The sequence below is a fragment of the Bubalus bubalis genome, chromosome 11 (assembly GCF_019923935.1).
Source record: "Bubalus bubalis isolate 160015118507 breed Murrah chromosome 11, NDDB_SH_1, whole genome shotgun sequence".
NCBI classification, from domain to species: Eukaryota; Metazoa; Chordata; class Mammalia; order Artiodactyla; family Bovidae; genus Bubalus; species Bubalus bubalis.
In genome coordinates this window covers 36,784,540-36,810,737 of record NC_059167.1, presented here as the reverse complement: position 1 = coordinate 36,810,737, position 26,198 = coordinate 36,784,540, and the positions used below count along the sequence as shown (strand labels likewise).

The window sequence follows — 26,198 nt, the reverse complement described above, 5'->3', positions numbered from 1 at the left end:
ACCAACACAACTTTTTCAGCAGGATAAAGTTCACAGACAACGGCTAAGAGTTTGGACAGCACCTGCAGTTTTCTGGACTCTTCCTCAGTAAATATGATCGGGTTGTAATCAGCAGGGAACACATTCATCAAGCCTTCATAGAGATTTCTTTCTTCATTCTCATCCCAAGTTGAGCTGCTTTCTTTCCCCGCCCCCCACCCCACCAAAAAGCCCACTCTAATTGTTATGTAAATCTTTAACGATCACAATTTGGCCATGTTTGATTACAGAGCAGTTCTAATAATGTCTCCAAATGCCTGCCCCCTGAACCCCAGAAGTGCAGTATCATTGCCTATGTATGACTGAGGGGGAGGCAGGGACCAGAGAAATAACAGGAGGAAAATAGAGGGCAGACAGTGCTAGGAAATCTATGCTCTCCGAAACCCTGAGAATCCTCATCATTGCTGCCTTGTTTTCTCTCTTCTGACTTGTCTCTTAAAATAGACATATAGTTTAATTCATCCTTTGGCAAAAAATTTTTTTCCTAAACTGTCCCCTTCTGGATTATAAAAAATGTAAGTAATCACTGCAGAAAATTTGGAGAAAATAGTAACATGTAAGGAAGCACTACATCTATAAATTTGCTAATCATTCCTAGGTTGCCAAGCTGAAACTTCACTGCCCTCATTTAAAAAAAAAAAAAAAAAAACTTTTCTTTTTCAAAAAATATTATTTTCTTATCTGGCTGCATTGAGTCTTAGTTGTGGCAATTTGGATCTAGTTCCCTGACCAGGGATTGAACCTGGCCCCCTGCATTGGGAACTTGGAGTCTTAGCCACCGCACCACCAGGGAAGTCTCACCTTTTCTTATAAGTTGACTTAAAAAGGAATGCAGTGGTGAGGGTCTTTGCCAATTTTCAGGTATACAGAATGAACACATAAATGCTATGAGATGGCTTCCTTTTTTCTAAATGAGGATGAGAGGTGGAGGAGACAGAGCCAGATTCTTGTACGTGGCAAGATGGAGGCCCTTCTAAAGTCATTGGAGCACAGGCTCACACATTTTAGGGACTTATGTGTTACTCTCCAGTTTCCACAAGTAGATCCCAAGTCCCTGCCACAGCTTTCTACCAGCGATTAGGGAGAGTTTGTAAATTAGTTTTAAGCCAAGGATCTAACCATTTACATCTTGTTTCAATGTAAAAGAGGGGAGAGAAAGCCATGCAGGATATGAAAAGCACAGAAAGAGCAGTTGCCAAGAATGCCCAGTGCCCCAGTACATCCCATACTGATTGTATGTATTGATGCTATTTAACTCTGAGATCAACTATCAGCAGGGCTAGATAGTCACCCTTCCCTCTTCATTCAAGAATCTCATAACATTTACCTTCACTCTAAGATTATGAGGCAACTCTGCCCTGTTCTCACTTTCTACATCAAGGGTTGCAAACTTCTGACATATTTTGTCTGGTTTAAATAGTATTTTGAAACATTTGCATCAACATTTTTAAACTGAGAAATTTCACATAAAATCTTTAAGTTTTTCACTTCTCTCAGTTCAGAAGATCTGGCAATACCAGGGATGAACTCCTCCATGGCAATAACCAGCTGAAACTGTGGCCCCCTTGGCGGCCCTATGGCCACAGCGCCTCTGCCTGCTGCGACTCTGAGACTGCGGGTCAGCCTCCGTTTCTCCTTGCTGAATCAGCACTGTTTTTTCTACAGTGAGTGAAGTCGCTCAGTCGTGTCCGACTCTTTGCCACCCCATGAACTGTAGCCCACCAGGCTCCTCCCTCCATGGGATTCTCCAGGCAACAGTACTGAAGTGGGTTGCCATTTCCTTCTCCAGGGGATCTTCCCGACCCAGGGATCGAACCCAGGTCTCCAGCATTCCAGGCAGACACTTTAACCTCTGAGCCACCAGGGAAGCCCTGGTATTGCCAGATTTTTTTCTACAGTAGAGAAACACTTTTCTGTGCTTATAGCTCTGAGATGAGGGAACTGTTCAAAAGTCAGGAATATGTTCCTAGAAAAATCCAGCCTGCTTCATGCATTAGATGTCTTCATGCTTCCTTATATACTTCTGTGTTTGCTGCTTTCAGCAGCTTCCATCCAACTTATAGGTTTAAACTGCAAGACTAGTCCTAGGTTTTAACTTTCACTCTGCCCAAACTGGTGCTGTGACCTTGAACAAGTCACTCCACACTCGACCTTAATTCCCTCCTCTGTTTAGAGAGGCTGTAGGTCTCGACCTTTCAGTGCTGACATTCTCTGATCTCTAAGGAGCTTCTCTGGTCCAGGTAGGACCTGTCTCGTCCCACTGGGCTCTTTTTCATACAAGCTCCCAGGATTAGGCAGACAGCTCAGTTCAAGCAGATGACCCTAACTGAAGGAGGAGAAAGGGCAGCAAAGGCTGGAAAATGAGAAGAAGGGGAAAAAGCAACCCACGGAGAAACTCAACCCAGAGATGAGCAAGGGACAGAAAAGAGGTTCAAAATTTTCTCATTTAAAAATATAAACATCATAAAACATCATAAGATGTGCTAAGTTCTTTAGCAAAAATTATATATCAGTAATGTTATAACCATTAGAGAACCATTAAAATGTGCTTGTACTAATAATCATTTGTTCTTTCAGTAACCCTTTGCATATTATTATTATTAACTTTTCTTTTTAGAGTAGAAGAAAGTAATATTTATAAGGACTAAGTTACTTTCTTCAAGTCACAGAGCTCATCAAGGAGCTGAGGAGATGACTGAAAAGTTTATACTCTTCAAACAGAATCAAATGAATGTTAAAGAATGGATGAAATGAGTAGCTTTTTGGATTTCCAAATTCTAAATGGTGCTACAGTAAGTCCAGCCTTAATTCACAACGTGTATACTGGTCCTGTGCCCACCAATCTAGAAAGCCAGGGAGAGGAATGGGAAAAACTCATGTTATTAAGCACAAACCTCCTTTTGTTGAGCATTTTCATGTGTGTGTATGTGTGTGTGTGTGTAGTTTCAGTCGCAGACAGTCATGATCTTCAAGTTTCTTTGTCTACTGGACATAGAAGTATATTTTTTTTATTATGTGGAATCTAAAAGGAAATGATATAAACGAACTTATTTACAAAACAGAAACAGACTCACAAACCTGGAGAATGAATTTATAGTTGCCAAGAAGGAAGAATGGGCGGAAGGAATAGTTAGGGAGTTTGGAATTGACATGTACATAGTGCTGTGGGTAACCAATAAGGACCTACTGTATGGCACAGGAAACTCTGCTCAGTGTTATGTGGCAGCCTAGATAGGAGGGGAGTTTGGGGGAGAATGGATACATGTATTTGCATGGGTGAGTCCCTTTGCTGTCCACCTGAAACTATCACAATGTTGGTAATGGCTATACTCCAATATAAAATGACAGGTTTTTTAAAAATTCTCTTTTAAAACAACCAAGAATAAAATGATTGGAATATTTTTATATTTCAAACAAAATTATATTGTTTTAAAAGTAATAAATATTAATTATAGAAATCTGGAAAATTCTGAAAACTAAAAAGAAAAAAGATCAACTATAATTGTACCATTTAAGGCCATGTGCTGCTTAACTCTGGGTATATGAACTTCCTAACTTTTAAGAAAATTCTTTTCATAGTTGATATTATATAAAAAGCTCATTTAATTTGAAAACAAAAAAATCATAAAATAAAACAGAATTATCTTATTAAAGTTAAAACTAGATACACTGATACATTGTTTGATTTAGGTATTTAATAGGCAGCATTTTGAGCAAAATACAAAACAAAAACAAAAAAGCTGAATGAAACCTTTCATTTTCCATCACCTTTTCAACTTACCAGTATATTTGAAGGGTTTTGACATCATGACTCTGACATATGGGCTTTATTATAAAGGGTTTTAAACCAAGACCAATTTGCAGAGTCTTAATAAAGGAATAACTTTCTGCATTCTGATTTCTAGGTCTTAAGAGCATTTTCCTACAATCTTCCCCCCCCACCTCTTTTTTTTTTTAAAGAGGGCTTTCCTTTGGCAGGGGTTCGGGTGTCATTTCAGAGGTCAAACATTCCTTGTGTCTATTATTTCATTTCAATCAAGAGCTATAAACTGTTGGTGATAAAATCCTCTTAAAATTGATTCTACCAGTTTTTGGGACACAGCCTAGAGACGGCCACAATTCAGTTTTAGATGACCTTTTCTGGATGCACAAAGGAAAGGTAAGAAGATGTGATTTAAATTGTTTGTAAAAGTAAAAGAATAACCTCCTTGCTCAGTGAAGTTGGGAAAGAGCCTATCTCTAACTTTCCGTGCCATTAAGTATACTTGGAGAATGAATGCCCCTGATACAAATCCCAGAGGAGAGGCCGCCCCTGCCTAAGCAAGGGTACTTGTTTGCAGGTCAGCTTACCTGATTTGCAGAAGATCTTCAATCTTATCAGAACTGAACTACCTGGCTTATTCTATTTCTGCTTTGTTGATACCCAAGCTGGCCTTTCTCCCCACTTTTTTTTTTTTTTTTTTTAAACTGAGAATGTCTAAAGCCTGGGGCAAGCTTCTGGGTGTTCTCAAGACTTAAATGCCACTGCTTAAAGAGTTAAAGATCTCCGTGGCTGCCAGTAAAAGGATGATAAGGTAATCACTCATCCATTGGAGATGCTCTTCTTGTCCTTAACCAAAACAAAGTCTGAGAAACATGGAATGCATTCAATGGTTTAGGGAAATTCTACCATGCAAAGCCAAAGATTACTATTAGATTTTTAAAGTCAGAGAAAGTTCGCATTGTAATAATTTATCTAGGAGAACAAGAGTTTATTTTTCATTTATCAAAAGCTTAACATTTCCTTCTCAGAAAAAAAAAAAAAATGCTTTGAGGGATACACTATACCCAGGAAAATACTCACTAACAACATGTTTTAATTAATCAGTTCAAGCTAAAAACTCCTCTTAGAAATAAATAAATACTGTTTCCAGGGTAAGAAGAATCCCATTGGAACTGGCTGTCCCCAGAGAGGAGGGTCGAGTCTCCGTTGTATCCCCAGTAATTGTTCTAGCCCTAGGCCAGGGGAAAGTTGCCCAGAGAGGTATTTTGAAATAACAGTAAAAAGGATCTCCACTATATCTACTCTGTTGCCAATTCCAATCTATGCCTCAGATGAAGCCACTTGAGGCTTAGTATTTGGGAACTTAAGAGTAGAGAGCACTGGAGAAAAAGTGATAATCAATTGAGTTTACTGAGGGTCATTTAAAATTTTTATTTTAGTCACACTTATTAGAAAAAGAAAAAGGAAGAAGAGAAAGAGGGGAAGTGGAGGAAGAAGTATCCTTTTCAGTAAATGTGTTCATAAAGTAAGATACACTTAAAATATTTGCATCCTAATGAAATAAAAATTCAGCTTTTAAGAAGTCCCAAACTTCATTCCTCTACCAAAGTCTCAAATTATGAGCAGGATGACTCGAGGTTTGAAGGACAGAATTTTGGTAGAACACATTCTCTAAATAGAAGATGGTTACTCTACCCAGAATCTTTCAGAATTAGGCACGCTGAATCCTTTTTGTGGTGTTTATTCAAATTTTAAATGAAAATTTTTTTCTAATGAAACTTACTATAGGTGATTGAAATGTTGGTGGGAGGCAAAAAGACCTGTGCAAAAACATTTGAAAATGAAACACTCCAGCACATAATCCCTTCCTCCGCAGTTCAAGATTTTCAAATAAGTGAAAAAAAGAAAAACGCACATGAGACCATGCCTAGGAGAAGGTATGTGCCTAAGAATCCCTCACTGCAAAGTGCTGACATTTGACACCACTTTGAGCTCTGCGTGCAGCTAGCGCTGGGCTCTGAATTCTCTCCCACCTTGTTCTTGGCCTTTCACTTATCCCTCTGGCCAAATGCCCCTGTGCCTTAGGGGCCACTCCCAGTGCAGAGGTTACTAGCAGGGCAGAGAATGAAGTTGGCATCCTTGCCAGGGTTTGAGCCACATCCAATAGCACCCATCAGAAGGCAGTTCATCAGTGACTTGCAGAGGGCCGCCTGCTAGGCAGGTGGAGATTTTCTGCTGGTGTGTAACCAGCTTCTGTGAGTTAGTGTGCATGTTTAGTAGCTCAGTCATGTCCAGCTCTTTGCGACCCCATGAACTGTAGCCCACTAGATTCCTCTGTCCATGGGATTCTCCAGACAAGATACTGGAGTGGGTTGCCATTCCCTTCTCCAGGGGATTTTCCCAACCCAGGGATCGAACCCAGGTCTTCTGCATTGCTGGCAGATTCTTTACCAACTGAGCACCAGGGAAGCCTCATGAGTTTCTAAATAGCTGTAATTAATTAAATCCCAGCCACAGTGGTGGGGAGAGTTCCTTGCATGAGGGAACAGCATTAAAGATGTTGTGGCCTCTTTGGTGCGGTAGCTATGGAAGCATTAGGTGTGGTGAGAGATTAGGCTGCAGCCAAGCCATTGTACATTGCCAGATAGAATTATCCTTTGATGTACACTGGGGTCCAAATTGTTTTCTTTCTTTCCATTTAAAATTAAGATTTCATGTTAATCTCCCATTAATTCCAAGATCAAGCTTCTATTTTAGCTCCTTGAGTGAGTGATGTTGGAATGCTTTTAGGGAAGTGAAGCCAGAATAAAATATTTTCCAATTACCTTAAACACCTTGCAGGCATGGTTATGAGGCATTGCTGTATTAAGTGTGGGATTTTAAATTCAAATGTCATGATTTTAAATCAGAAATCATTTAAAGTCAGAAATGGTTCACTGAGGACAATAGTGTTCCACATTTAAATAGCTGTTTAAAAAAAAATGAGAGAGAAATTGAAACTATCAAAGATGAAAGTTCAACTTGGATCATGAGCTGTGAAATTTAAAATGATTGAATATTAAGTATGAAAACTGAGTATAGAATAAGTAAGATGTCCACCAGCTGGGAAATGTGAAGATGGAAGAACAAAAAGAAGGAAACCTGTAGTTGACCACAACTTTTTCTAAACTGCAATTTGCAAAGAAAATCCACCTCCACTCACATAAGGGCTTCTTACAGACCCTGACAGAGGGTCAAAAGACAGCTGACCTGGACTGGATCCAGGCATAACTGTGAGGGTGGTTGGGATTAATGAGTCACCTTGTGAGACCTCCCAACAATCCCATCCCAGGTGTTTGCATCGAAGGCCAGAAGGAGGGCAATCCTTTATAGTAAGGAAATAAAATTCTCCTTGACCAGTTTGTGGGTGAAGCGCAGTAGTGAACACCAAATGATGCCTGAGATCTGGCAAGTCTGTCACAAACTTGTAGGCCAGTCATAATTTAAAATATTCTCCTTATCTTCACAAATACAGGAATACTTGTCAGACCATGAGTCTGAGGCACTGGGGAAGAGGGGAGAGTGTCATGATTGCAGTCTTCTAGTTTAGTCCTTCTCCTCTATCTCAAAAAAAGTGAACTTGCATTTTTTAGTCTTTTTTTTTTTTTTTTTAGTCATCATTTTCCATTTACTGTCGTTTGTCCTGGAAGGTGGGTGAAAGCAGGTGATTTTCTATTCTCTCTCCCACTCCTAATTAGGGGGCCCATCCATTTGATAACATCTTGGGGGTACTTTGACATTATCAGTGGGTAGCCAGTGAGTGCTCTGGGAGCGCTTGTCTGCATCCGTTCTGAGGGGACCTGCACCTGGTTGTTAAAATATTTTTACTGGTTGCTTAATGTTTTTAATATCACCTGATACAGAGACTGCATTTTATGAGACTCCTGGTCACTCAGTGAGGGCAGCTGTGAGTCAGTGAAACACTTTGTGTTTGGCACCATCAAAAGATTTGAGTTTGAGTGCTGGCTCTGCTAAGATATAGTGAGACACTAGGTGTGAACGCCTACAACAAGAAAGTGAGCTTCTGTTCATTTCAGGTATAACTGTGTATGATGACACATTCTTAAATATAGCCCTTCTTATGATGCAAAGGAAGGGATGTACACTGGAGCATCCCAGCTAAGGGCAAGCAGGTTGCAACTGGACTTTGTGAGTTTCCAAAGCCACTGAGGTCTCATTGGCCTTATTGGTTCAATGCTACAATGTAGGGTAGACTTATCAGGCCTTGAAAAGTATCCATAAGTCTTCAAAAAATCATTATTCAATGTGTGACTCATTATGGGAAGCCTGTTATTGATTTGTCTCCCAAATGTAGATTCTTAGATTCTGCCCCATACCTGCTAAGCCAGGATTTCTGAAGGTGCAAGACCCAGGAATTTTCATTTGAAACATTTCACAGATTTTGACAGATGAATGTAAAAGTAAGAACCACTAGTTTAGGGGCCAAATACTGAGAACCACTCAGCACTGGTGATACAAGACAGAAGTCAGTTTCTGGATACCTATATTAATGGTCACCGCTCAAGCAGTCTATCAATGCAGTTTCTGGACCAATTACTAGAAAAGTGTATGAATGTATTTGAGAGAATTGTGTGTGGCTGAGTGAGTGTATATGTGCAAGCCCAAGTGTGTGTTTACACTGCGTCACAGTTAGGCCAGTTCCTCTGGATTCATGGCAATCCCACTGATTGCATCTGGTTTTCATGACTTTGCTCAGGCTTCCACAGAACAAAGCTAGACATAATTCTTGTCAAATTTGACCCCTAAGAATTTAATGAACTTCTGACCAGGCACTCACAGTAGAGTTTGTTGAAAAGTTTCTTTAGCTCACTTGAACTTGCACAAGTAAAGCTGTGTACCAGTTGCAGGTTTATGAAGATCTTCTCAGAGATCTCTGATCTTGAAACTAAAACTGGACACCAGGTCCATATTTTGAAAAGTATTATTTGTGCCCACCTGACCTCAGCAGGCTCACATGTGCTTTTGTTACCTTTCACCCACAGCTACTTGCTTTGGGTGTGGAATGCCTTTCATTCAAATACTTCTGAGTGACATAGTCCAGTTTCTTCATGACAAATGGTAGCAAACTGTTTTCTTCCAGCTTGCTCTTTTCTCCCGTGTAGGCCCAGACATTGCATTTCAACTCAGTTCAGTTCAGTTTGCTGCAGCTAAGTTGCTTCAGTCGTGTCCGACTCTGTGCGACCCCATAGACAGCAGCCCACCAGGCTCCCCCGTCCCTGGGATTCTCCAGGCAAGAATACTGGAGTGGGTTGCCATTTCCTTCTCCAATGCATGCATGCATGTGAAGTCACTTCAGTCGTGTCTGACTCTGTGTGACCCCATGTACAGCAGCCCACCAGGCTCCCCTGTCCACGGAATTCTCCAGGCAACAGTACTGGAATGGGTTGCCATTTCCTTCTCCACAGTTCAGTTTAACAAACATTTATTTAGTACCAGCTAAGTTCTAAGCACTATCCTAGGTACTATTTGTATTTGTAGGCTAGGGTGGGGTAGGGGAGGGTCAAAGGAGACAAATGAGCCAGAACCCACTGCTGCCCTCTGAGTATTCAACCAAGCACAGCTCCTGAGACAGCTACACAATTAACTATACTCAAAGTGTAATGAAGGGATAAGCCAGTAGTTTACCCAAAGTTTAGAAAGAAGAAAGGTTACTCTCAGGAAGTTCAGGAAAGTGCCCTTGATTGGAGTCTCAGAAGAAAGTAAACATTTAGACCCTCAAATACTTGGGGCTTGAATATCCCACACATGTTTTACGTCTCTGGTAGCGCTGGACATAGAATCATAATATTAATAACTAAAAATATATTGATCACTGATTACTACACATTATATATATTCATTTAGTCCTCCCCAGAACCCTGTATAATAATAAATACTGTTTTTTTCATCATTTCTGAGATGAGTAAATTGAGACAGAGATAAAGTAACAGACTCTCAAAGTCACACAGCCAGTAAGCAGCGTTTTGCTTGCAGGCTGTCCAATTCCAGAATTGGAGAGCTTAAACATCATGCTGGAATATGCACACATTTTACACTCTATGCTATAAACTACCTGTTTATCTTTTACCTTTTCTGCCTACATAAATATTTTTCTATCCTGTTTAGCATCTCTCTTATTTTCCTTCAATATTTCTACTGCTTGGGGAGATGACTGATTATAGATTTTTTAAGGTTTTATTTTGCTTTTAATCTCAATATTTTATGGGTAATCACAGAAGGGCCCAACTTGTAGAATACACATCCAAAGTGAGTTTTTCCTTCATGCTCTTGGTGTGTTGTTCCTGGGGCCCACTGCAGAAGAGTCAATGAGAAGGCCCACCGAAGACGGCATGGCTGTGAATCTTTAAACAAACCTAGACCTACATTCGGAGAAGGCAATGGCACCTCACTCCAGTACTCTTGCCTGGAAGAGATAAGATCTCCCTGATATGCTTTTTTTGTGAGGGCTAAATAAAGTAATGTTTATAAAATGCTTAGCATAGTCCATCCTAAAGGAAATCAGTCCTGAATATTCATTGGAAGGACTGATGCTGAAGCTGAAACTTCAATACTTTGGCCACCTGATGCAAAGAACTGACTCATTTGAAAAGACCCTGATGGTGGGAAAGATTGAAGGCAAGAGAAGGGGACGACAGAGGATGAGATGGTTGGATGGCATCACCAACTCAATGGACATGAGTTTGAGTAAACTCTGGGAGTTGGTGATGGACAGGGAGGCCTGGCGTGCTGCAGTCCATGGGGCTGCAAAGAGTCAGATACGACTGAGAGACTGAACTGAACTAGCATAGTACATGCCACATGGTAAAGAGACCATAGTTACAATTTTTTGATTTGATTATAATGGGGATATCACAGTAGGGGATACTTTGAGGGTCAAAGGGGAGAAATCAAAGCAAAGAGCTGAGAATTGAGTACTCCACTGCAAACTGTGCCATCTCCTTTGACTTTGTTTCCCCATTTGGTCCAAAAAGGTTCTGTATTTATTAAAGCAGCACATTTAGGGGGAAGAAAAGCTAGGCAGTAGTGCTGAGCACAGTACCACTGAGACCCCAAATGTTTTCCAGGCACTGTTCCTTCCACCCCAGGGCCCAACCTCACCCACAAATCTACTCTTGCTTGAACTTCATCCCCACATCTCATGGTCTGTCCTTCTCTGAGGGGCCTGAAGGGCTGGCTTCTGTTTCCATTTCATTGATGGGCCATTCCTTTAGCCATACCCAGTCCTGGCTTCACACACATGTGCTTTCCATTCTTTGAGACTTTCTTTTTGGGCTTCCCTGATAGTTCAGTTGGTAAACAATCCGCCTATAATGCAGGAGACCCAGGTTAGATTCCTGGGTTGGGAAGTTCTGCTGGAGAAGGGATAGGATACCCACCCCAGGATTCTTGGGCTTCTCTTGTGGCTTAGCTGGTAAAGAATTCACCTATAATGTGGGAGACCTGGGTTTCATCCCTGGGTTGGGAAGATCCCCTGGAGGAGGTCATGGCAACCCACTCAAGTATTCTTGCCTGGAGAATCCCCATGGACAGAGGAGCTTGGCAGGCTACAGTGACGAGGTCACGAAGAGTCAGACATGACCAAGCAATTAAGCATAGCACACAAATCTTTATTTATTTTCTGCTGTATGTTTTTTTTTTTTTTAATTTTATTTTATTTTTAAACCTGAAACACTGTATTAGTTTTGCCAAACATCAAAACGAATCCACCACAGGTATACATACGCTCCCCATCCTGAGCCCTCCTCCCTCCTCCCTCCCCACACCATCCCTCTGGGTCGTCCCAGTGCACCAGCCCCAAGCATCCAGTATCATGCATCGAACCTGGACTGGCAACTCGTTTCATACATGATATTACACATGTTTCAATGCCATTCTCCCAAATCTTCCCACCCTCTCCCTCTCCAACAGAGTCCATAAGACTGTTCTATACATCAGTGTCTCTTTTGCTGTCTCGTACACAGGGTTGTATGTTTTATCAATTACTGACAGAGGGGTGCTGAAGTCTCCAATTATAATTGTATATTTGTCTGTTTATTTTTAAATATTTATTTTTATTTGGCTGCATGCAATCTTAGTTGAGGCATGTGGGTTGAGCATGTGGGATCTTAGTTCTCCAACTAAGGGATCGAACCTGTGTTTCCTGCATTAGAAGGCATATATTTAACCACTGGACCACCAGAGAAATCCCTCTATTCGTTTTTTAGCTGTTGCCTCCTGCATTTTGAAGTTCTGCTATTAGATGCATACACATTTAAGACTGTTATGTTTTCTTAGAAAATTGACTCCTTTATCATTATGTAATATCCCTCTTTTTCCCTTATAATCTTTGTTATTCTGAAGACTACTTTGTCTGAAATTAGGGTAGTTATTCCAGTTTGCCTTTAGTTAACATTTTCATGTTATATCTTTTTCCATCCTTTTTCTTTTAATCTAAGTCTTTACATTTAAAGTGGGTTTATACAGCAACAGTCTCACAGGCTTCCAGAACAGGCTTGCGGTTGCCAGGGGGAAGAATGCGGGGGAAGGATAGTTAGGGAGTTTGGGATAGACATGTACACACTGATTTATTTATAATGGATAAACAACATGGACATACTGTATAGCACATGGAACTCTGCTCAATGTTATTTGGCAGCCTGGATGGGAGGGGAGTTTAGGGGATAATGGATACATGTACATGTGCAGCTGAGTTCCTTCACTGTTCACCTGAAACTAATAACATTGTTAACTGGCTATACTCCTAATACAAAACAAAAAGTTAAAAAAAAAATAAAGTGGGTTTGTAATAGACAGTGTGTAATTGGGTCTGGCTGTTTTAGCCAATCTAACAATCTCTCTTTACCTGGAATGTCCAGATCATTCACTTTTGAAATGATTGTCAAGGGAATTCCCTGGCAGTCCAATGACTTAGAACTCTCCAGGGGCCCAGTTTGATCCCTGGTGGAAAACTAAGACCCACAGTCTTATTTGCAGTGCAGCCAAAAAACTAAAGTGATTGTTGCTATTACTGGATTGAATTCTGCCTTGTTATTGCTACTGTTTTCTCATCAGTGGACTAATTCTTGCTTATTATATCCTCCTTTTCTTCCTTCTCTGGCTTTAATTGAGCACTTTTATGATTTCATTTTATCTCTTATAATTGACTTATTATTTATACCTCTCTTTTCTTTTAGATTTTTTAAGAGATTGACTAGAGTTCTAATGTATGAGTGATTTAAAAGTCTGGTTATTTTTTATTTCCTAAGTGTGGATTGGGAAAGGGCTGTGGTTTTGTTTCCTTCTGAGATGAACTTTGAGATATTTTTGGTTAAAATAGCTAGAATTTAAATAAAACGTTGAAGTATGGAATAGCATCTCCATTTGAATAGAATTTTTAAATATACATTTCATTTGTAACCAATCAACTAACTCACACACTTTATTTTATACAGAGGAAGATTAAATCTGGATGAACAAAAACAGCATTATATATTTTTATGCAATGAAAATTGTATGAAAAGGAAATTACAACATAGATTTAACTGTTCAACTTAATTCTTTTAAAAAATAGCCAGAAATTATTGAATTTTGCTCATTGGGAAAATCCTAGAGAATTTTTCCCTTCTAGAGAAGCAGTCATTATTTTTGTTTTGGGACCACAACCTCTTTGAGAATCTGATGTATCACACTAGACAAATACATATGCTTGTCTACACATCAAGTTTTGCCTATAATTTCAGGAAATTTGCTGACTCCCTTCAGTCTCTAGGTTCCTGTTCAGGAATACCTGCCCTAGAATAAGTAATGAACACTGCCCACAGGTATTTTGATGTAACCATATATCTTGGTATGTACGCCAAATAGCACAATTACCAGGTTTGACTTGAGCTAAACTCTTGTCCTTTATTATTATTTAAGCAGAGTCCCAGTTCCAGGTCATGCCTGGGCCTAGCTCTTAGATTGTCATCTGCCCAGTCCCACACCTCAGTGTGACACTACAGTCTCTACAGTGGCAAAGGGCTCACGGGAAAAGCCAGCTGGCTAGTCTAAACAGCCAGCATACCCAGAATGTGTTTGTCTCCTTTTATGCTAAAGGGAGAATTCTCCCAGGTGCAAGAAGTGCTTAATTGAAGTCTACAGTAACCTAGACAAATTTGTTCGTGAGCATATTTTCACGCTAATATCAAAACTATATACAGTAAAGAGGGATACGTTTCAAGCAACACTTGCCTGTACTTTTAAAAGAACAGTCTCCCATTTATTCTTTTAAGTCAGGGTCACAAACCATTTTATGGCAACAAATCCCAAAGGATCCACCAACTACTCTTCCCTTATTCTTCTGCCATATTCTGAAATCTCCCTCTAACTATGATACCCTCAATTGGTATCAATTTGATGGGGTCAATCAAAACAGATTTGACTCTTCTCTATAAGCAAATAACACCCTTGCTGTATTCATTCTTCCACTAATGCAATTGTCATTGTCTAGTATTTCATTTTTTTCTCTTTTTATGTATTTGTCTCTTTCAATCATTTAGTAAAATCCATATCTTCAAGATATTTATGTCATCTGCAAAGGAATTCCAATTTCAATGGACATAATGCCATATAGAAGTATTTTTAAATACTTTAAAACAGAGAAGATGGATCATATTTTCAATTTTATTAACATATTCACTTTCCAAATAGTAAAGAAGTAGAGTGTTTGTATTAGCCAGATTGAATGGAATCCTTTGGAAACAACTACGAAGGGGCTGGTTGACCTGTAGCCTGGAGGCTCACTCTGGCACCTGGGATACATCATGGTTTTCTGGGTCATGAGGATCTTTTTTGTTTAGTTCTTCTGTGTATTCTTGCCACCTCTTCTTAATATCTTCTGCTTCTGTTAGGGCCATACTGTTTCTGTCCTTTATTTTGCCCATCTTTGCATGAAACATTCCCTTGGTATCTCTAATTTTCTTGAAGAGATCTCTAGTCTTTCCCATTCTATTGCATTCTTCTATTTCTTTGCGTCAATCACTTAGGAAGGCTTTCTTATCTCTTCTTTCTGTTCTTTGGAACTCTGTATTCAGATGGGTATGTCTTTCCTTTTCTCCTTTGCCTTTAGCTTCTCTTCTTTTCTCAGTCATTTGTAAGGGCTCCTCAGACAACCATTTTGCCTTATTACCTTTCTTTTTCTTGGGAATGGGTCTTGATCACCACCTCCTGTACAATGTCACAAACCTCCGTCCAAAGTTCTTCATCAACTCTATCAGATCTAATCCCTTGAATCTATTTGTCACTTCCACAGCATAATCGTAAGGGATTTGACTTAGGTCATACCTGAACAGCCTAGTGGTTTTCTCTACTTTCTTCAGTTTAAGTCTAAATTTGGCAATAAGGAGTTCATGACCTGAGCCACAGTTAGCTCCTGGTCTTGTTTCTGCTGACTGTAGAAGCCAAAGCTTCTACATCTTTGACTGCAAAGAATATAATCAATCTGATTTCAGTATTGACCATCTGCTGATGTCCATGTGTAGAGTCTTCTCTTTTGTTATTGGAAGAGGGTGTTTGCTATGACCAGTGAGTTCTCTTGGCAAAACTTTTAGCATTTGCCCTGCTTCAGAATCTTTGGATAAAATGTACCATATAAATATTACCTTTCATCTTGTAAATACAGATGCTTGGAAGCAAAAACAAGTGTTATTTATGATAAAAATCTCTTTCCCAAATTTTCTTAAAGAAATGTTTTGTGAAAACTTCATTTCCTGAAATATGTTAAGAGAACGCCAAAGGAACAAAAAGTCTTCCCATTCTGTATGTCTGTGTTTTTTTTTCAGTGCTCTTTGAAATAATTAGAACATCAAGAATTTGGCATTTTCTAAGGGAATGTTCTCCGGAGAAGGCAATGGCACCCCACTCCAGAACTCTTGCCTGGAAAATCCCATGGACGGAAGAGCCTGGTAGGCTGCAGTCCATGGGGTTGCAAAGAGTCGGGCTTCACTTTCACTTTTCACTTTCATGCTTTGGAGAAGGAAATGGCAACCCACTCCAGTGTTCTTGCCTGGAGAATCCCAGGGATGGGGGAGCCTGGTGGGCTGCTGTCTTGGGGGTCGCACAGAGTCGGACACGATTGAAGTGACTTAGCAGCAGTAGCAGCAGCAAGGGAATGTTCTCAGGTACTCTAAGATAGTTTTCATTCCTCTTTATTCTTTGTAATGACTGGTTCCAAATAGGAAAATGAGTACGTCAAGGCTGTATATTGTCACCCTGCTTTTTTAACTTATATGCAGAGTACATCATGAGAAACACTGGGCTGGAAGAAGCACAAACTGGAATCAAGATTGCTGGGAGAAATATCAATAACCTCAGATATGCAGATGACACCACCCTTATGGCAGAAAGTGAAGAAGAACTAAAGAGCCTCTTTGAAAGTGAAAGAGGAGAGTGAAAAAGTTGGCTTAAAGCTCAACATTCAGAAAACAAAGATCATGGCATCTGGTCCCATCACTTCATGTCAGGTAGATGGGGAAACAGTGGAAAGAGTGTCAGACTTTATTTTGGGCGGGGGGGGGGGGGGGGGGGGGGCTCCAAAATCACTGCAGATGGTGATTGCAGCCATGAAATTAAAAGATGCTTACTCCTTGGAAGGAAAGTTATGACCAACCTAGATAGCATATTCAAAAGCAGAGACATTACTTTGCCAACAAAGGTCCATCTAGTCAAGGCTATGGTTTTTCCAGTGGTCATGTATGGATGTGAGAGTTGGACTGTGAAGAAAGCTGAGTGCTGAAGAATTGATGCTTTTGAACTGTGGTGTTGGAGAAGACTTTTGAGAGTCCCTTGAACTGCAAGGCGATCCAACCAGTCCATCCTAAAGGAGATCAGTCCTGGGTGTTCATTGGAAGGACTGATGCTGAAGCTGAAACTCCAATAGTTTTGCCAGCTCATGCGAAGAGTTGACTCATTGGAAAAGACTCTGATGCTGGGAGGGATTGGAGGCAGGAGGAGAAGTGGATGACAGAGGATGAGATGGCTGGATGGCATCACCAACTCAATGGACATGAGTTTGGGTAAACTCCAGGAGTTGGTGATGGACAGGGAGGCCTGGCGTGCTGCAATTCATGGGGTCGCAAAGAGTTGGACACGACTGAACGACTGAACTGAACTGATACCCTATGAAAGATAAACTTCTTTCTCACTATTGACTTTTTTTCCATTTGATAAACAATACTTTTCAATGTGTCCCCAAATAAGCTAAATGAACTGAGATTAAGTTTGATGGCTTTCTTATTTATATGTCATCCTCATTAATAATATCCTCAAATACTATCCAACAGAGTTCATCTACTCAGCTCTGTCTCCTCCTATCTTGAACATCTTTTCTCTAAACAGTTGCTCTTTTTCAATTGTTTGCCAACATTAATAAGATTTGAGTTTTCTCTTAGTGATAAGAAAAGAAATATATTCTTGGTTTGATTCTGTTGTTCCGAATAAAATCAGAACTAGAGAGCAAACATTTAAAAGTTGATGCATGATTTTCACCCTCCTGTAAATGTTTTAGTTCTCACCTTAAAATGAGATCTTGCATGAAATTTCTGATGTTCCAAGTTTTCCAAGTTTTTACACCATGGTATTATAGTAAAAGTCTCTCTCAGTGAGGCATCTAATACACTGACTTTACGGTAAAGCAGGCCATGAAGAAAAAGTTAGCTACCCTTGTTTTAGCCAATGATTTTAACCACTGATGGCCATGCAATGTTCTCTACTCTGAATGTCCAAGTCATAAGTGGCTTGGTGTGCCCATTGAGGGTTACTAGTTTGATAGTTCTACCAACTGCAGAAAGCTATTCTTTTCCTGAAACCCACCACAAAGCCCCTCACTTCTTGCATACTCAAGAATCAGAGTGTAAAGGAAAACAGAGAGAAAGAAAGGAGAAAGACACAGTAAAAGAAAATCCAAAGACGGAGCAAGACAAAGATCCTCATTTGAGGTGAAAGAATCCCTTGTAGATGAGAAAAGTACAAAGGTCAGGAGAGGAAATTTTGGTGCTCCCCACCCTCTTACAATCTGGGGGATGAGGGGGCTGTTCATCAACTCCTTCTTGACTTGCACATGTTCCTCATAAATTAAAATCTGTCCCAGAGAAATTTAAAATGTTTCAATGTTATGAAATATCTTTTCTTCCATTTATGGCTTCTGGGTTTGTGTCTTGTTTAGAAAGGCTGGGCTCATTTCATTTATTCCATGATGATGAATAAATTCAACCATGATTTACTGTAGAGGTTAAATTTTTAATATTTGACCCATTTTTAATTTACTTTGTGAAAATCGGAAAACATATTTTTAATGTAATTTTGTTTCAGTGCAAATTCTATGTAGCTAACACTTGGGTCAGTTAATCATTGACTATTTACTAACAACCCTCTATAAGCCAAGCCAGTGAGGGATCCAAAAGAAATATAAGAGATGGTGGTTGAGTTCAAAGGAGCTACACTATATTTGAGGGAAACAACTAACACCCTGAGCTGGTTCTAGAATTAGACAGCATATAATTAAGTACTAAATACTGAGATGCTGCCTAGGATTGTTGTGGGAGCTCAAAGGAAGGAGCCATCTATCTGGGCTATAGTTACTAGGAAAGATGTTGTAGACAAGTTGAGGCTTGAGTTGGATATGTATTTCTCTAAATGCCAAAACAAAAAGCTATGGCTTTCTCTAAGTGTATGTATGTATGTATGAATGGTTTAGGTGGACATCCAGTTTTCAAAAAATAACCTATCTGTTGGGAAAATATACCTGACACAGACTCAATAGGATTTAGGTGCATACGTGTAGATTTGAGACAAGTTTTAGAGCCAGAAGTAAGTGGCAGAGTGGTGAGGGTAGTGGTGAGAAATATGTGCCTAAGGGAGGGGTGATTACCTGGCAGTCTTACCTTCTGTTCACTCCCCAAGCATTGGCCCACCCTACAGAGTCTCCCTGGGGCTTTGCCTACTCTGAAACTCCTGGAGTTCTGCCAAGTGTGGGTGGGCATCCCTTGAAGGCCTCTTCCTGTGAGAAACTAGCTGCTGCTTCCCTTCTCTCACTACTTGAAAGAGCTACCACCCTACTAACTCTTAACCAGTCCAATATATCCTCTGTAAGTGAAGTGAACAACACCGTACTACATCACTTCTACGAGTCTGTTATTGTTGGTTGGACTAAAAGTTGGTTCAGACTTTGATGGATTTGTGGGCAATAGGAATGGGTGGTTATTTACCAGCATGTTTCAAAAGTCTTATGTTTTTATATACCATTTGATCCAACCATTCGACATCCAGGAATTTCCTTTTTATTTAATAAAAACATACTGCAGGTACTGTTTTAAGTGCTTAAAAAGCTCAATACATTTAATCTTCATAATAATCTCATGTGATGGGCATTATTTCTTTACAGTGAAAGAAAATGGGACAGAGAGGCTAGTAACTTGTCCACTGCCACCAGCCAGTGTCAGAACCAGCACTTTTTAAAAATTTATTTATTTAAATTGGAGGCTAATTACTTTACAATATTGTGGTGGTTTTTGCCATACATTGACATGAATCAGCCATGGGTGTACATATGTTCCTCATCCTGAACCCTCCTCCCACCTCCCTCCTCATCCCATCCCTCAGGGTCATCCCTGTGCACCAGCCCCGAGCACCCTGTCTCATGCATCAAACCTGGACTGGCGATCTATTTCACATATGATAATATACATGCTTCAATGCTATTCTCTCAAATCATCCCACCTTCGCCTTCTCCCCCAGAGTCCAAAAGACTGTTCTATACATCTGTGTCTCTTTCACTGTCTTGCATATAGGGTCATCATTACCATCTTTCTAAATTCCAAATATATGCATTACTATACTGTATTGGTGTTTTTCTTTCTGACTTACTTCACTCTGTATAACAGGCTCCAGTTTCATCCACCTCATTAGAACTGATTCAAATGCATTCTTTTTAATGGCTGAGTAATATTCCATTGTGTATATGTACCACAGCTTTCTTATCCATTCGTCTGCTGATGGACATCTAGGTTGCTTCCATGTCCTGGCTATTATAAACAGTGCTGCGATGAACATTGGGGTACACGTGTCTTTTTCAATTCTGGTTTCCTCGGTGTGTATGCCCAGCAGTGGGATTGCTGGGTCATATGGCAGTTGTATTCCCAGTGTTTTAAGGAATCTCCACACTGTTCTCTGTACTAGTTTGCATTCCCACCAACAGTTTAAGAGGGCAGAACAAGCATTTAAACTCATGCTGTCTGACTCTAGAGTCCTTGATGCTAAAGGATATCAACACTTAATATTCACTGGAAATACTGATACTGAAGCTGAAGCTCCAATACTTGGGCCACCTGATTGGAAGAGCTGACTCATTGGAAAAGACCCTGATGCTGGGAAAGATTAAAGGCAGGGGGAGAAGGAGACAACAGAGGACAGACAGTTGGATGGCATCACTGACTCAATGGACATGAGTTTGAGCAAACCTGGGAGATGGTAAAGGACAGGGAGGCCTGGCATGCTGCCGTCCATGTATAAAGTCCATGCTGTCTTTACAACATGCCGTCCATGTTGTAAAGTGTTGGACACGACTAAGTAACTGAACAACAGTAATAACACTATACTGCCTGTGATGGTCAATTTTATATGTCAATTTGACCACAAAACCCAGATTAAACATTGTTTCTGGGTGTGTGTGTATGTGTGTAGTTATTTCTGGGTAAGATTAGCTTGTGAATTGGTAGACTCAGTAGATGTCCCTCTGCAATGAGGGTGGGCATCATCCAGTCTGCTTAGGGCCTGAACAGAACCAAGAGCAGAAGAAGGAGGAGGCTCCTCTCTTTTTTCCTGCCTCACTGATTGACCTGGGACATCTCTTCTCATCTTCTCCTGCCCTTGGACTGAGATTTATGCCATCAGCTCCTCTGGTTCTCAGGCCTTCAGACTCTAATCAAATTATACCACTGGCTTTTCTGGGTCTCCACCATGCAGAAAGTAGATTGTGGGACTTAGCCTCCATTATTGTGTGAGCCAATTCTTCATAATAAAAGAGAGAGTATATATATATATATATACTTATATATTTTTATATATGCAAATACATTAACAATAAACACATTATTATTTATTAACAAATAATATATACATACAATATATATGTATATAATATATATGTATATTGTACAATATACATATACAACAATATATGTGTATATTGTATGTATGTACAAATAATGTATACAAATAATAAATATATTATATTTACATATATATATAAAAGAGAGAGTATATATATGATAAATACATATCCAATAGGAGATAAACATGCATATCTATTTCCCTAGAGAACCCTGATTTATATGCCACCTAAACAGTCAGCATGGATGCCTACTGTGTGCCAAGCACAGCCCCTGCTCCTGTGGAACTACTACTGACTTAGTGTTTTTCTAACTGAGAGTTAAAACTCATCTATGAGACATAAAATAAATTTAGTGGATTGTGACCAGAATTTCTTTAAAACTGATGCAGAAAAAAGGAGAAATTACCAGAAAATGAGCTTTGCTTCATGACATTTTTTCCACTTTTATGTGTGTGCACAAGCAAACAGGAGCAGATGAGTACTGAGTCACAGAATAAAATGTACTTCTTATGAACTGCAGTCAGAAAGGTTTAAAAGTCAGCAGTCTAGCAGGAAAGACAAATATTATTGATAGGTAAGTAATTATATTTATGCAAGTTTTTAAAAGTAATTGCAAAAAGTTGTCTGAAAATGGGAAATTATTAAACAAATTATGATAGAGATATAATGGAATTCTATCCAGAAACTCAAATTACATTGTGGGTATTTAGTGACATAGAACATTTGCAAGATGTACAGATAAGGAGGAGAGTCAGATTATAAAACAACATGTGAATATAAATGAATGTATATGCAAACTAGAAACAGATTCACAGATACAGAAAACAAACACAGTTACCAAAGAGAGGGAAAAATCAGGAATATGGAATTAACAGATACAAACTGCTATGTATAAAATAGATAAGCAACAAGAGTATACTGTATAGGGAGTCATAGCCATTATCATGTAATAACTTATAATGAAATATAATCTGTAAAGATATTGAATCATTATGCTGCATACCTGAAACTAATATAATACTGTTAATCAACTTCAAAAATATTTTTAATAAAACATGTATAATATATATTTTTATAAATATATATACATATATATATATTTGCATAGAAGGAGGACTAAAAAGGATAGTCATTGATGAAGATGTCCCTAGCTGTGGGAGTTATGCAAAAAATATTCTTTTGTTTCTCTGCATTTATAGGATATACCTTCATCTAAAATAAGATATATCCATATATATATATATATATATATTACATGATAAGGATTAGTATCAAATGCAAAGAAAACTCTTGTAAACAATAAAAATAAAGAATTCTTACAGACAATAATAAAAGGACAAATTATCCAATAAGAGAGTATGAAAAAGATGCAAACAGATCATTCATGGAAGAGAAATCTTTCTTCCCAAATAAACACATCAAGTAACACATAAGTGATAGAGATGCAAGTTAAAAAAACAAATAAAATAAAAATATCTCTTTTGGGAATTCCCCTGCAGTCCACTGGTTAGGACTTGGGGATTTCACCATCTGGGAGCAGGTTCAATCCCTGTTCAAGGAACAAAGATCCTGCAAGCTATGTGGCATATCAGGGGAAAAAAATCTCTTTTATTAGTTTTGCAGCCAGCCAGCCAGCCCTGCCCTATAAAAACCACTTTAAGAAAATTCAATATTTGACAACCTGGAGTTCCAGAATAGAAATAAGTGAGTTTTCATCTTTACGAAAGAGTAGGTTTACTTTAAATATCAAACTTTCCCAGGGCACTCATTATGTGTTTCTATCTCTGCCTCATTTCAAGGACTAGGGGTCAAAGAGACTGAAACAACTCTCATTGATTAGGAGCCCCTAAGATATCATAGAGGAGAGTGAACTAGTTGGCTTAAAACTCAACATTCAGAAAATGAAGATCATGGCATCTGGTTCCATCACTTCATGGGAAATAGATGGGGAAACAGTGGAAACAGTGTCAGACTTTATTTTTTTGGGCTCCAAAATCACTGAAGATGGTGACTGCAGCCATGAAATTAAAAGACGCTTACTCCTTGGAAGAAAAGTTACGACCAAACTAGATAGCATATTGAGAAGCAGAGACATTACTTTGCCAACAAAGGTCCATCTAGTCAAGGCTATGGTTTTTCCAGTGGTCATGTATGAATGTGAGAGTTGGACTGTGAAGAAAGCTGAGTGCCGAAGAATTGATGTTTTTGAACTGTGGTGTTGGAGAAGACTCTTAAGAGTCCCTTGGACTGCAAGGAGATCCAACCAGTCCATTCGGAAGGAGATCAGCCCTGGGATTTCTTTGGAAGGAATGATGCTAAAGCTGAAACTCCAGTACTTTGGCCACCTCATGCGAAGAGTTGACTCACTGGAAAAGACTCTGATGCTGGGAGGGATTGGGGGCAGGAGGAGAAGGGGACGACAGAGGATGAGATAGCTGGATGGCATCACTGACTCGATGGACGTGAGTCTGAGTGAACTCCGGGAGTTGGTGATGGACAGGGAAGCCTGGCGCGCTGCGATTCATGGGGCCGCAAAGAGTAGGACACGACTGAGTGACTGAACTGAAGATATCATGAAATAAATCATTAAATGAGGTACAAAGGCTTCTCCAAAGAAATGCAAAAAATTTTCAAACAGATAGAAAAATAGCATTTATAGACATAACAACAGATAATTTTCTAGTGTTCTAGCGTTTTATACACACACACATACCCCCCATGCTACTCTCTTAACATACATTATCTCATTTAATTCCTATGACAACTTTATGAGTTTTCAGCTCCATGTTTACTATAGGACAAGTGAGGCTACAAGAGGTTAGTAACCTGCTTCATAGGTAAGTGGAGGAGATGGAATTTGAGCCCAAATCTCCACACTTCCACAGTTTGCAATCTCAGCCACTTGGGTAACTTCACACATTGTAACCTGATTGGTTGTGCATGATGCTAATGAGGAGTAGTTTTTGAGGTCAGAGGGTTTCAAAGAAAGGTCTGGGGATTATTGGTGCTGCATACAGTGTCTCTAAGTTTTCAAGTGAATATTTCTTAGAGTACACATCTATAAAGCGGCCATGACTGCAAATTGTTTCCCTGATGAAAACTTGAATATCATCAAACACAATGTATCTTGTTCTGGTGAGGTTTTTTTGTCATTATGTATGATAATGAAGATGCTTCATGGTCTTCTTCCATGCTGATGTGATTCGAATAAAAGAACACTAAAATCATCGTCCTAGGCTCTTTTATAGCTTCATAAAGTAGGTTTATTATAATATATTTGGCCCACAGACAACACAGTCATCAAAATAATGACCATAAGAATAATAATAAAAATAATAACTGTATTAATAATGGCAATGGACTAAGGGAAACAATCAGCAATAACCAAATATAAAGGCTATCTACTTAGAGATATGTATTTCTGAATGGAATACAAACCTTAGGTTTTTTTTTCTTTTATCATTTCTGTGAGATAAGACCCATTTCTGCCCTACCGGATAACTAGAAAATATGAATCAGTTTGAGTGAAATAGAAGACACAACTGTCCATTCTCTATGATTCTGACAGCATACTACTTAGCATTTGTTTTCTTTAAATAACCCATTGGCGCAGCGGCTATTAGCTGCAGTAGTGGGAGCAATGGACCATTGTGCCTTGCTGCACAGCTGACCAGTGTCCACAGAGGACAACACCCACCTCTCTGACAGTTTCTCCTGCCTTCATTTTCCCTTTGCCCTGATTTCTTAACTATTTTATCTATTTTATGAACCATCTCAAATAACTTGGGAAATAAGTTATGAGATAAATATATGCATAAAGAGCCAAACAAACCTCATCTTGTAAAGCAGCCTGAGTTTTTCTCCCCATAGACACAGAGTGTCAGGTTAAATGGCTTAGCTAACGGTTTATATGGCCTGACAGTGGGAGCTGGCGGAGAAGGCGATGGCACCCCACTCCAGTACTCTTGCCTGGAAAATCCCATGGACGGAGGAGCCTGGTAGGCTGCAGTCCATGGGGTCGCTAAGAGTCGGACACGACTGAGCGACTTCACTTTCCTGCATTGGAGAAGGAAATGGCAACCCACTCCAGTGTTCTTGCCTGGAGAATCCCAGGGATGGTGGAGCCTGATGGCCTGCCGTCTATGGGGTCGCACAGAGTCGGACACGACTGAAGCGACTTAGCAGCAGCAGCAGCAGTGGAAGCTAGGATTAAGGTCTCAGGTGCTGACATAATGACAGGAGGCTACATCTTCATATCTCAGAGAACGGAGCCTAATTGTCCTTACGGTCCTTACTTGCTACTTCATTCTCTCCCTGGTAGAAACTGTGGTCATTTCCAGTCAAGCCCAGTAGAATGTGATCACTAGTGAAAAACTGGGAAGGTGGGAAGAGCGGGGCAAAGCAGAGGATGAATATAGTTAGTCCTCTGCATGGAAAACAGTTTTAAAAATAAAATCTATTTTGTCCCATATTTTTAATATGGGCTTCTGAAAGTAAATTAATGATGCTTTAGTTACCTATCAGGTTAAAATACAAGATATATTTAATCCTGTATTTTAAAGTGAAAGTGAAAGTTGCTAGTCCTATCCAACTCTTTGTGACCCCATGGACTATACAGTCCATGGAGTTCTCCAGGCCAGAATACTGGAGTGGGTAGCCTTTCCCTTCTCCAGAGGATCTTCCCAACCCAGGGATCAAACCCAGGTCTCCCGCATTGCAGGCAGATTCTTTACCAGCTGAGCCACAAGGGAAGCCCACACATAAAGATGCACAAGCACAGAGACATGAGGGAAGAAATATGTAGTTACATCAAACTTTACTTGAAGGTTCTCCCAATAATTAGTTTATAAGAGGTGATTAACCAGTTGCTAAATATACGTGAAATGAATTTAAAAGGGCAAATGAAATACTTTAACCAACAATAACATCATAGCAGCTAAGTATGTACATAAAATAAAGTAAAATAAGGTAATTACTAAGATTTCTTTTCAACAGTTTCATCAAGCCCCGCTACCCACTGGGCACTGCATGACTGAGGTAGATCCATGGTTTATAGCAACTGTTGGCGCCCCTAGGGCTACAGCAGTGGGTGGGTGGCAACATGAAACAGAACCCCAGCTAGTCCAGAATGTGGTTCTGATTCACTGTCCGCACTATTGTGCTGGGACAGATGCGGACAGTATGAATCACCATAAGAAAAAGGATGTTTTC

General features: G+C 39.6%; 1 protein-coding gene across 1 annotated transcript in view; it reads right to left on the bottom strand.

Moving 5' to 3' along the window:
* BMP4 (bone morphogenetic protein 4) overlaps positions 1-26,198 on the bottom strand; it is a 230,799-nt gene that overhangs the window by 31,997 nt on the left and 172,604 nt on the right. The gene's annotated exons all lie outside the window — the stretch shown is intronic.